This window comes from Triticum dicoccoides, chromosome 1B, assembly GCF_002162155.2.
Source record: "Triticum dicoccoides isolate Atlit2015 ecotype Zavitan chromosome 1B, WEW_v2.0, whole genome shotgun sequence".
Classification (NCBI taxonomy): domain Eukaryota; kingdom Viridiplantae; phylum Streptophyta; class Magnoliopsida; order Poales; family Poaceae; genus Triticum; species Triticum dicoccoides.
In genome coordinates, this window is record NC_041381.1 from 602093050 (window position 1) to 602105918 (window position 12869).

Consider the following 12869-nt stretch of genomic DNA (forward strand, 5'->3'; position numbering starts at 1 on the left):
CCACATACTTGTGGCACTGCCGCCTTAGTCACATTGGTGTCAAGCGCATGAAGAAGCTCCATGTTGATGGACTTTTAGAGTCTCTCGATTATGAATCATTTGACACATGCGAACCATGCCTCATGGGCAAAATGACCAAGACTCTGTTCTCTGGAACAATGGAGCGAGCAACCAACTTATTGGAAATCATACATACTGATGTGTGCGGTCCGATGAGCGTTGAGGCTCGCGGAGGCTATCGTTATGTTCTCACTCTCACTAATGACTTAAGTAGATATGGGTATGTCTACTTGATGAAACACAAGTCTGAGACCTTTGAAAAGTTCAAGGAATTTCAGAATGAGGTAGAGAATCAACATGACCAAAAAATAAAGTTCTTACAATCAGATCGTGGAGGAGAATATTTAAGTCACGAATTTGGTACGCACTTAAGGAAATGTGGAATCGTTTCACAACTCACGCCGCCTGGAACACCTCAGCGTAAGGTGTGTCTGAACGTCGTAATTGCACTCTATTGGATATGGTGCGATCTATGATGTCACTCACCGATTTACGGCTATCATTTTGGGGATACGCTCTAGAGACAGCTACATTTACTTTAAACAGGGCACCGTCTAAATCCGTTGAGATGACACCATATGAATTATGGTTTGGGAAGAAACCTAAGCTGTCGTTTCTAAAAGTTTGGGGATGCGATGCTTATGTCAAGAAACTTCAACCTGAAAAGCTCGAACCCAAGTTGAAAAATGCGTCTTCATAGGATACCCTAAGGAAACCATTGGGTATACCTTCTACCTTAGATCCGAAGGCAAGATATTTGTTGCCAAGAACGGGTCCTTTCTGGAGAAAGAGTTTCTCTCGAAAGGAGTGAGTGGGAGGAAAGTAGAACTCGATGAAGCACTACCTCTTGAACCGGAAAGTAGTGCAGCTCAGGAAAATGTTCCTGTGGTGCCTACACTGACTAGAGAGGAAATTAATGATGATGATCAAGGTACTTCGGATCAAGTTGCTACTAAACTTCGTATGTCCACAAGGACACGTTCCACACCAGAGTGGTATGGCAACCCTGTCCTGGAAATCATGTTGTTAGACAACGGTGAACCTTTGAACTATGAAGAAGCGATGGCGGGCCCAGATTCCAACAAATGGCTTGAAGCCATGCAATCCGAGATAGGATCCATGTATGAAAACAAAGTATGGACTTTGACATACTTGCCCGATGATCGGCGAGCGATAGAAAACAAATGGATCTTTAAAAACAAGACGGACGTGGATGGTAATGTTACCATCTATAAAGCTCGGCTTGTCGTTAAGGGTTATCGGCAAGTTCAAGGGGTTGACTATGATGAGACTTTCTCTCCCGTAGCGAAGCTGAAGTCCGTCCGAATCATGTTAGCAATTGCCGCATACTATGATTATGAGATATGGCAGATGGACGTCAAAACGGCATTCCTTAACGGCTATCTTAAGGAAGAACTATATACGATGCAGTCGGAAGGTTTTGTCGATCCTGAGAATGCTAACAAGGTATGCAAGCTCCAGCAATCCATTTATGGGCTGGTGCAAGCATCTCGGAGTTGGAACATTCGCTTTGATAAGATGATCAAAGCGTTTGGGTTTATGCAGACTTATGGAGAAGCCTGCATTTACAAGAAAGTGAGTGGGAGCTCTGTAGCATTTCTCATATTATATGTAGATGACATACTTTCGATGGGAAATGATATAGAACTTTTGGACAACATTAAGGCCTACTTGAATAAGTGTTTTTCATTGAAGGACCTTGGAGAAGCTGCTTACATATTAGGCATCAAGATCTATAGGGATAGATCAAGACGCCTCATAGGTCTTTCACAAAGCACATACCTTGATAAGATATTGAAGAAGTTCAATATGGATCAGTCCAAGAAAGGGTTCTTGCATGTATTGCAAGGTGTGAGATTGAGCTCGGCTCAATGCCCGACTACGACAGAAGATATAGAAGAGATGAGTGCCATCCCCTATGCCTCAGCCATACGGTCTATTATGTATGCCATGCTGTGTACCAGACCTGATGTAAACCTTGCCGTAAGTTTGGTAGGAAGGTACCAAAGTAATCCCGGCAAGGAACACTGGACAGCGGTCAAGAATATCCTGAAGTACCTGAAAAGGACAAAGGACATGTTTCTCGTTTATGGAGGTGACGAAGAGCTCGTCGTAAAGGGTTACGTCTACGCTAGCTTTGACACAGATCTGGATGACTCTAAGTCACAAACCGGATACGTGTATATTTTGAATGGAGGGGCAGTAAGCTGGTGCAGTTGCAAGCAGAGCGTCGTGGCGGGATCTACATGTGAAGCGGAGTACATGGCAGCCTCAGAGGTAGCGCATGAAGCAATCTCGATGAAGGAGTTCATCACCGACCTAGGAGTCATACCCAATGCGTCGGGGCCAATCACCCTCTTCTGTGACAACACTGGAGCTATTGCCCTTGCCAAGGAGCCCAGGTTTCACAAGAAGACCAAGCACATCAAGCGTCGCTTCAACTCCATTCATGAAAATGTTCAAGATGGAGACATAGATATTTGCAAAGTGCATACGGATCTGAATGTCGCAGATCCGTTGACTAAACCTCTTCCGCGAGCAAAACATGATCAACACCAGAACTCTATGGATGTTTGATTCATCACAATGTAACTAGATTATTTACTCTAGTGCATGTGGGAGACTGTTGGAAATATGCCCTAGAGGCAATAATAAAATGATTATTATTATATTTCCTTGTTCATGATAATTGTCTATTATTCATGCTATAATTGTGTTATCCGGAAATCGTAATACATGTGTGAATAAATAGACCACAACATGTCCCTAGTGAGCCTCTAGTTGTCTAGCTCGTTGATCAACTGATAGTCATGGTTTCCTGAGTATGGACATTGGATGTCGTTGATAACAAGATCATATCATTAGGAGAATGATGTGATGGACAATACCCAATCCTAAGCATAGCACAAGATCATGTAGTTTGTTTGCTATAGCTTTTCCAATGTCAAGTATCTTTTCCTTAGACCATGAGATCGTGTAACTCCCGGATACCGTAGGAGTGCTTTGGGTGTACCAAACATCACAACGTTACTGGGTGACTATAAAGGTATACTACGGGTATCCCCGAAAGTGTCTGTTGGGTTGACACGGATCGAGACTGGGATTTGTCACTCCGTATGACGGAGATGTATCTCTGGGCCCAATCAGTAATGCATCATCATAATGAGCTCAAAGTGACCAAGTGTTTGGTCACGGGATCATGCATTACGGTACGAGTAAAGTGACTTGCCAGTAACGAGATTGAATGAGGTATTGGGATACCGACGATCGAATCTCGGGCAAGTAACATACTGATTGACAAAGGGAATTGTATACGGGGTTGCTTGAATCCTCGACATCGTGGTTCATCCGATGAGATCATCGAGGAGCATGTGGGAGACAACATGGGTATCCAGATCCCGCTGTTGGTTATTGACCGGAGAGTCGTCTCGGTCATGTCTGCGTGTCTCCCGAACCCGTAGGGTCTACACACCTAAGGTTCAGTGATGCTAGGGTTGTAGAGATATTAGTATGCAATAACTCGAAAGTTGTTCGGAGTCCCGGATGAGATCCTGGATGTCACGAGGAGTTCCGGAATGGTCCGGAGGTGAAGAATTGTACATAGGAAGTCCAGTTTCGGCCATCGGGAAAGTTTCAGGGGTCACCGGTATTGTACCGGGACCACCGGAAGGGTCCCGAGGGTCCACCAGGTGAGGCCACCTATCCCAGAGGGCCCCATGGGCTGAAGTGGGAGGGGAACCAGCCCCTGGTGGGCTGGTGCGCCCCCCTTTGCCCCCCCTGCGCCTAGGGTTGGAAACCCTAGGGGTGGGGGCACCTCCACTTGGCTTGGGGGGCAAGCCACCCCCTTGGCCGCTGCCCCCCCTTGGAGATTGGATCTTCTAGGGCCGGCGCCTCCCCCTTGGGGCCCTATATAAAGAAGGGGAAGGGAGGGCTGCGCACCCCATGATCCTGGCGCGTCCCTCTCCCTCCGCAACACCTCTCCCTCTCGTAGTGCTTGGCGAAGCCCTGCCGAGATCGCTACTGCATCCACCACCACGCTGTCGTGCTGCTGGATATCCATCAACCTCTCCTTCCCCCTTGCTGGATCAAGGAGGAGACGTCTTCCCAACCATACATGTGTTGAACGCGGAGGTGCTGTCCGTTCAGCACTAGGATCATCGGTGATTTGGATCACAACGAGTACGACTCCCTCAACCCCGTTCTCTTGAACACTTCCGCTCATGATCTACAAGGGTATGTAGATGCACTCCTCTCTCTCGTTGCTAGATGAACTCCATAGATTGATCTTGGTGAAGCGTAGAAATTTTTTATTTTCTGCAACGTTCCCCAACAGGTTGAATAGATGAATCTAAGATTGTGTGATGCTTATCATATAATCATGCCCACTGATACTTGAGATGACAATGGAGTATCTAGGTGACATTAGGGTTTTGCTTGATTTGTGTCTTAAGGTGTTATTCTAGTATGAACTCGTGAATAGATTGATCCGAAAGAATAACTTTGAGGTGGTTTCGTACCCTACCATAATTTCTTCGTTTGTTCTCCGCTATTAGTGGCTTTGGAGTGACTCTTTGTTGCATGTTGAGGGATTGTTATATGATCTATCTATGTTATTATTGTTGAGAGAACTTGCACTGGTGAAAGTATGAACCTTAGGCCTTGTTTCCTACCATTGCAATACCGTTCACGCTCACTTTTATCGCTTGCTACCTTGCTGTTTTTATTATTTCAGATTACAAATACCTTTATCTACCATCCATATTGCACTTGTATCACCATCTCTTCGCCGAACTAGTGCACCTATACAATTTACCATTGTATTGAGTGTGTTGGGGACACAAGAGACTCTTTGTTATTTGGTTGCAGGGTTATTTGAGAGAGACCATCTTCATCCTACGCCTCCCACGGATTGATAAACCTTAGGTCATCCACTTGAGGGAAATTTGCTACTGTCCTACAAACCTGTGCACTTGCAGGCCCAACAACGTCTACAAGAAGAAGGTTGTGTAGTAGACATCAAGCTCTTTTCTAGCGCCGTTGCCGGGGAGGTGAGTGCTTGAAGGTATATCTTTATATCTTGCAATCGAATCTCTTTGTTTCTTGTTTTATCACTAGTTTAGTTTATAAAAGAAAACTAAAAAAATGGAATTGAGTTTGTCTCATACGCTTCATCTTTTTAATATCTTTCGTGAGAATGATGGTAAGGAAAATTGTGCTCAAGTGCTAGAAGAAGAAATCTATAAAATGTTTGTCACTAAATCTTTGAATGATGAGCATGATTGCAATGTTGTTAGTATGAACTCTTTGAATATCCATAGTACTAATGATGATTGCACTAGTCATGATGAAAATATCTCTTATAAGCATGTCAACTTTTGTGGAGTGCATGTTTGCATGAACACACCGAATAGAGAAGATATATATTGCAAGAGGCATAAGCATTTAGAAACTAAATTGTTGAAAGAAAAGTTAAATGGGAGTGCTGAAAATTTACATTTCCTTTGCCGTACTTGTGAACTATGCAATGAACGTGGTCATCTACATCTCCTATGCAAATTATTTCATGATCGAACCGTGTCCAAAAATTGTGATGATTTGATTTCCCTTGCACATTATAATGAACTTAGTTTGCTTTTTGGTTATGAGGAATTGAAAAGTTTAACTAAGAATGTTCCAGATTTTGCCCTTAAGAAATTCCTTGATATTGATCCAGAGAAGATTTATTTGTATTGTGCGGTGAATTGCATTGAAAATCCTTATATTGCCAATTACATAAAGAAAAGAAAGCAAATAGAAGATGATGAGAATACTAATGAAAGGGAAGAGACTTCCCAATCTCGTCCTATTATTTATTATGATGAATCAGGTAACGAGGAGGAGCTTTCTATTCAACCAATTCCATCAATAAAGAAGGTTGAACCCACACATAATGTGAAGAAGAAAAGGAAGAGAAGGAGCAACAAAGGTAAAAAGGTATCCCTCTCAAATGATATTGCTCCTACTACTCATTGTGATGATGATAATTGCTATACTATTGGTGCTATCCATACTATTAATGATGAGAATGATTATGCTTATGATATGAAAAGGCCCAAGCTTGGGGATGCTGCGTTTGATGAGGATGACATATTTGAGAATATATTTGCTTAAATTAATGTTTGTCCCAAGCTTAGGGATGCTATGTTTGATGAAGATGATATTTTTAGCCTCCCAAGTTTTGATATGCAAAGTTGTTATGATGATAGCATGCCTCCTACTTATGATGATTATATTGATGAAAGTGGGTTTGGAAGAGTGTCAACTTTAGGAAGTAATGATCCCACTATTTTGGAGGATGTTGAATCTTATTTTGATGAATATGGAAGTGGATTTGTAAGAGTGTCAACTTTATTTAGTGATTCCACTATCTTGGGAGAGGTTTAAATCGATTATGATGAGAACAAAGTTGCTACTTATGATGATTATTGTGATAAAACTTATGCTATAAAGAGTGGTGATGATTATATTTATAAAACTTGTCATGATTATGATTACCCTTTTTCTGAACATTACTCTTTTAATGTGGAAACGATTTATAGTATTCAAGTCTCTTATGATACTCCCACCATTCCGAATGAGAAGAATTTTGCTTATGTGGAGAGTAGTAAATTTTCTATGCTAGTAGATCATGAAAAGAATGCTTTAGGTGCTGGTTATATTGTTGAATTTATTCATGATTTTACTAAAAATTATTATGAGAGAGGAACATATGCATGTAGGAATTGCAATAATATTAAGTTTCCTCTATGTGTTGAAATTTTTGAAGCTATGCTTGTTTTACCTTCCTATGCTAGTTGATTATTGTTCCCCTAAGTTGTTTGCTCACAAAATCACTATGCATAGGAAGTGTGTTAGACTTAAATGTGCTAGTCTTATTCTTCATGATGCTCTCTTTATGTTTCAATTCTTATCTTTTATGTGAGCATCATTGCCATCATCATGCCTAGCTAGAAAGGCATTAAAGAAAAGCGCTTGTTGGGAGACAACCCAATATTTACCATTACTGTTTTTGTGTGTCCACATGATTATGCTACTTTAGTAATCATGTTTTATAGCTTTTGTTTCAATAAAGTGCCAAATAGAGCCTTTGGGAAGCTTGGGTGAAGTCTATATGATCTTGCTGTAAAAAACAGAAACTTTGCGCTCACGAGATTAGCTGCCATTTTTTTTCACCAGAGAGTGCTTTTAGGTTGATTATTTTTTCAGATGATTAATAGACAAATTCCTCAGGTCCACCAATTTAGTTAATAATTTTTGGAGTTCCAGAAGTATATGTTTGATACAGATTACTACAGACTGTTCTGTTTGACAGATTCTGTTTTCTATGTGTTGTTTGCTTATTTTGATAAATCTATGGCTAGTATGTAAGGGTATGAACCATATAGAAGTTGGAATACAGTAGATATTACATCAATATGAATAAAGAATGAGTTCATTACAGTACCTTAAAGTGGTAGTTTGTTTTCTTATACTAACAGAGCTTACGAGTTTTGTTTTGAGTTTTGTGTGGTTGAAGTTTTCAAGTTATGGGTAAAGATTCGATGGACTATGGAATAAGGAGTGGCAAGAGCCTAAGCTTGGGGATGCCTAAAGCACCCCAAGGTAATATTCAAGGACAACCAAGAGCCTAAGCTTGGGGATGCCCCGGATGGCATCCCCTCTTTCGTCTTCGTTCATCGGTAACTTTACTTGAAGCTATATTTTTATTCAACACATGATATGTGTTTTGCTTAGAGCATAATTTTCTCTTGTTAGTATTTGCTTACTGTTATTTAGAATAATGTTTTGCATCTTTATTTTCAATAAAAATCTCAAGGATAGCCTTTACCATGCTTATTTTGCTAGTATACATGTTGCTGTTTGAAAACAGAAAGTTTACCGCTGTTGCAAAAATTCTCTAGAAAAGTCAGAGAGTGATATAATGTTGAATATTTTTGCATAATGAGATCTGATAAATCTTATACAGCGTAGTATTTTTCTTATAATTTTTGGAGTTAGGGAAGTATGATGAATCTTGCATTCTTTACAGACTATACTGTTTTGGCAGATTGCTGTTATAGTTGCATTGTTTGCATATGTTTGCTTGTTTAATGATTCTATTTGAGGATAGGAGTATTAAATATGCAGAGACATTTAGTATGCAATGTTGAATAATAATGTTAGTAATATGTTACAGTAGAAAATGATAAGGTTTTTGCATTGGTTTATACTAACTTATCTCACAAGTTCTTGTTGAGTTTGGTGTGAATGAAGCTTTCGAGATTTAGGAAACCGAGATAAAAAAGGAGTTAAGGAGACACAAAATCTCAAGCTTGGGGATGCCCAAGGCACCCCAAGATAATATTTCAAGAAGTCTCAAGCATCTAAGCTTGGGGATGCCCCGGTAGGCATCCCACCTTTCTTCTTCAACAATTATTGGTTAGTATCGGTTGAACCTAAGCTTTTGCTTCCTCACATGAGTTGTGCTATCCCTGAAATGTCATTCTGTTTTGTTTTGCTTGTTGTTTGAATAAAATACCAAGATCTGAAATTCTTAAATGAGAGAGTGTCTTCACATAGTTACATAATCATTTAACTACTCATTGACCTTCACTTATATCTTTTTGGAGTAGTTTGTCATTTACTCGTGTGCTTCACTTATATCCTATGAGTAAATGGTTGAATGAGTTGAATGTCATAAATCTGAAATTTATATATGCTTTATTTGCTTATCCCATGGGGAGTAATGACTCCACATCTAAGAAGTGGAGGTTGTAAATTTATTGACGGTTAGCAAGCATTGTATTGGTCATTTGAACAATTCATGAAAGAATATTGAAGGAAGAGAGATTTCACATATAAATATATTATCATGGACATCTTTTATATTTGTGGGCACTCATTAAGTATGACATGCTAAAGAGTTGATGTTGGACAAGGAAGACAATGTAATGGGTTATGCTTTCTCACATCTCAGTTAAAGTATATTGTCATGGATCATTCAAACATGTTGAGCTTGCCTTTCCCCCTCACGCTAGCCAAAAATTCCTAGCACCAAGTAGAGATACTACTTGTGCTTCCAAATATCCTTAAACCCAGTTTTGCCATGAGAGTCCACCATACCTACCTATGGATTGAGTAAGATCCTTCAAGTAAGTTGTCATCGGTGCAAGCAATAAAAATTGCTCTCTAAATATGCATGACTTATTAGCGAGGAGAAAATAAGCTTTGTACAATCTTGTTATGGAAGCAATAAAAGCGATGGACTGCATAATAAAGGTCCATATACAAGGGGCAATATAAAGTGACGTTCTTTCGCATTGAGATTTTGTGTATCCAACCCTAAAAGCACATGACAACCTCTGCTTCCCTCTGCGAAGGGCGTATCTTTTACTTTATGTCTTTTACTTTATGCAAGAGTCAAGGTGATCCTCACCTTTTCCTTTTCCATTTTATCCTTTGGCAAACACTTTGTGTTAGGGTGATCCTGATATATATATCCAATTGGATGTACGTTAGCATGAACTACTATTATGACATATAAACATGCTAGAAAAGGTGATTGAAATTATCATTGATCAAACTTGTGCACCTTCTAGCATTCACACTTCATAAATTCTTTCTTTTATCATTTACCTACTCGAGGACGAGCAGGAATTAAGCTTGGGGATGCTGATACGTCTCCAACGTATCTATAATTTATGAAGCATTCATGCTATTATATTATTTGTTTTGAATGATTACGGGCTTTATTATGCACTTTTATATTACTTTTGGGACTAACCTATTAACCGGAGGCCCAACCCATATTGCTGTTTTATTGCCCGTTTCGGTATTTCAAAGAAAAGGAATATCAAACGGAGTCCAAACGGAATGAAACCTTTGACAGCGTGATTTTTGGGAAGAATATGATCCGGGAGACTTGGAGTTCACGTCAGAAGATCCTCGAGGAGGCCAGGAGACAGCTGGGCGCGCCCACCCCTCCTGGGCGCGCCCCCTGTCTCGTGGGCCCCTCGAGCACCCCCCGAACGACCTCTTTTGCCTATATAGTCCCACGTTCCCTAAAACATCAACGGAGAAGATAGATCGGGAGTTTCGCCGCCGCAAGCCTTTGTAGCCACCAAAAACAACTCGGGAGCCCATTCCGGCACCCTGTCGGAGGGGGGATCCCTCACCGGTGGCCATCTTCATCATCATCCCGGCGATCTCCATGACGAGGAGGGAGTAGTTCACCCTCGGGGCTGAGGGTATGTACTAGTAGCTATGTGTTTGATCTCTCTCTCATGTTCTCTCTCGTGTTCCCTCTATGGCACGATCTTGATGTATCCCGAGCTTTGCTATTATAGTTGGATCTTATGATGTTTCTCCCCCTCTACTCTCTTGTGATGGATTGAGTTTTTCCTTTGAAGTTATCTTATCGGATTGAGTCTTTAATGATTTGAGAACACTTGATGTATGTCTTGCCGTGCTTATCTATGGTGACAATGGGATATCATGTGCCACTTGATGTATGTTTTGGTGACCAACTTGCGGGTTCCGCCCATGAACCTATGCATAGGGGTTGGCACACATTTTCGTCTTGACTCTCCGGTAGAAACTTTGGGGCACTCTTTGAAGTACTTTGTGTTGGTTGAATAGATGAATCTGAGATTGTGTGATGCTTATCGTATAATCATGCCCACGGATACTTGAGGTGACAATGGAGTATCTAGGTGGCATTAGGTTTTTGATTGATTTGTGTCTTAAGGTGTTATTCTAGTACGAACTCTTGAATAGATTGATCCGAAAGAATAACTTTGAGGTGGTTTCGTACCCTACAATAATCTCTTCGTTTGTTCTCCGCTATTAGTGGCTTTGGAGTGACTCTTTGTTGCATGTTGAGAGATTGTTATATGATCTATCCATGTTATTATTGTTGTGAGAACTTGCACTAGTGAAATACCGTTCACGCTCACTTTTATCGCTTGCTACCTTGCTGTTTTTATAATTTCAGATTACAAATACCTTTATCTACCATCCATATTGCACTTGTATCACCATCTCTTCACTGAATTAGTGCACCTATACAATTTACCATTGTATTGGGTGTGTTGGGGACACAAGAGACTCTTTGTTATTTGGTTGCAATGTTGTTTGAGAGAGACCATCTTCATCCTACGCCTCACATGGATTAATAAACCTTAGGTCATCCACTTGAGGGAAATTTGCTACTGTCCTACAAACCTGTGCATTTGCAGGCCCAACAACGTCTACAAGAAGGTTGTGTAGTAGACATCAAGCACCGATTCCAAATTGAGGAGGAGATCCAGGCGAGGCGCGCTGCCTGCATCGCAACTAGCCTGCCTTCGAACTCGCCGGAGTCGAAAGAGAAGGAAGAGGAGCAGTAGCTGGCTTCGATGAAGATGGCGGATCCGGAGGGGGACGAGGCGGAGCAGCCGGCTCCCATGTATAATTTACGAAATCTTAAAAAGGCCATGAATACATGGCAGGAGGTGGTTCTAAAATTTAGTCCCACCCCAAAAGTTTAGGAGGTTGAGACCTCTTTATTCAGTTTGTTCTCCCCACTCCATTGTGTGATGGATTGACGAGAGAAAATGAATACCACACAAGAGAAATAGATGGGCATGGAGGGTAGAGCCGACCTCAAAATCTTTGCACCCTCGCACCTTGGTTGCGTGAGATTCGTCATCTGCAACATTTATTGGCATCATGGAGGAATTCCGAAAATGGGCACTTAGAGGGTGTTTGGTTCCAGGGACTTTTTTGTGTTGGGACTAAAAGAAGTCCCTAGCAAACCAAACAGGGTGAGACTTTTTGCTAAAAGTCCTTAGAAGCACCTCCTTGAGAGTCTTTTTCAAAAAGTCCCAGGGACTAAAAAATGTCCTAGGACTAGAGAACCAAACACCACCTTAAACTAGTGGAACCAGCAAATACATGCAACATTTCTTTTACGGAAATTAGCTAATCATCCATAATTGGCACAACTAAGATGGTATTATCCCCATACTTGACTATGGTGTAATTATGATCATTTTGCTAAGACCGTTTTTTAAATAATAATTTTTTAGATTTCCAAAACATTTTTAAAAATTATGAAGATTTATTAAAAAAGTTCAAATATTTTTGAAATCATGAAAACATTTTCGCAACTCATGCACATTTGTTTTTGAATTGACAAGCATTTTTTGAATTTTGGGAACAAATTTTGCAATTCACGTACATTTTATTTGTTTTGATAACCATTTTTCGAATTCATGATTTTTTGTGAAGACATGATTTTTTTTACTTTGAGAACAAATTTAGAATTTTATGAATATTTACTCGAAATTCAGGTATTATTTGCCAATTTTTTTTCAATCCATGATTTTTTTGAACACACAAACTTTTTCAAAATCATGAGCTTTTATTATTTCTTGATTTTTTTTCAAAATCATAAAAATTTGTGATTCTTGACTAGTTTTTGATTTCATGAATATTTTATGATTTCTTGACTTTTTTTCTAAAGACTCACATGTTTTTTGAAATTCGCAATTTTTTGTAATCCCGAATTATTTTAAAGAAGAAAAAGGAAAATTAGAAAAGAAAAAAACGAAATAAGAAAATGGTGGGCGTCCTGCCTTGCACATGGGCGCTGGGAAAGAAGCCAGCCTGCAGCCCCTCGCTCCACCAGACGAAACCTTGGGCCGGCCCATGTTTGGGGCCCGTATAGCTTTTATTTTTGTTTATTTTCATTCTTTGTTTGTTTTAAGTTTTTGTTGCTTCTGTAAAAA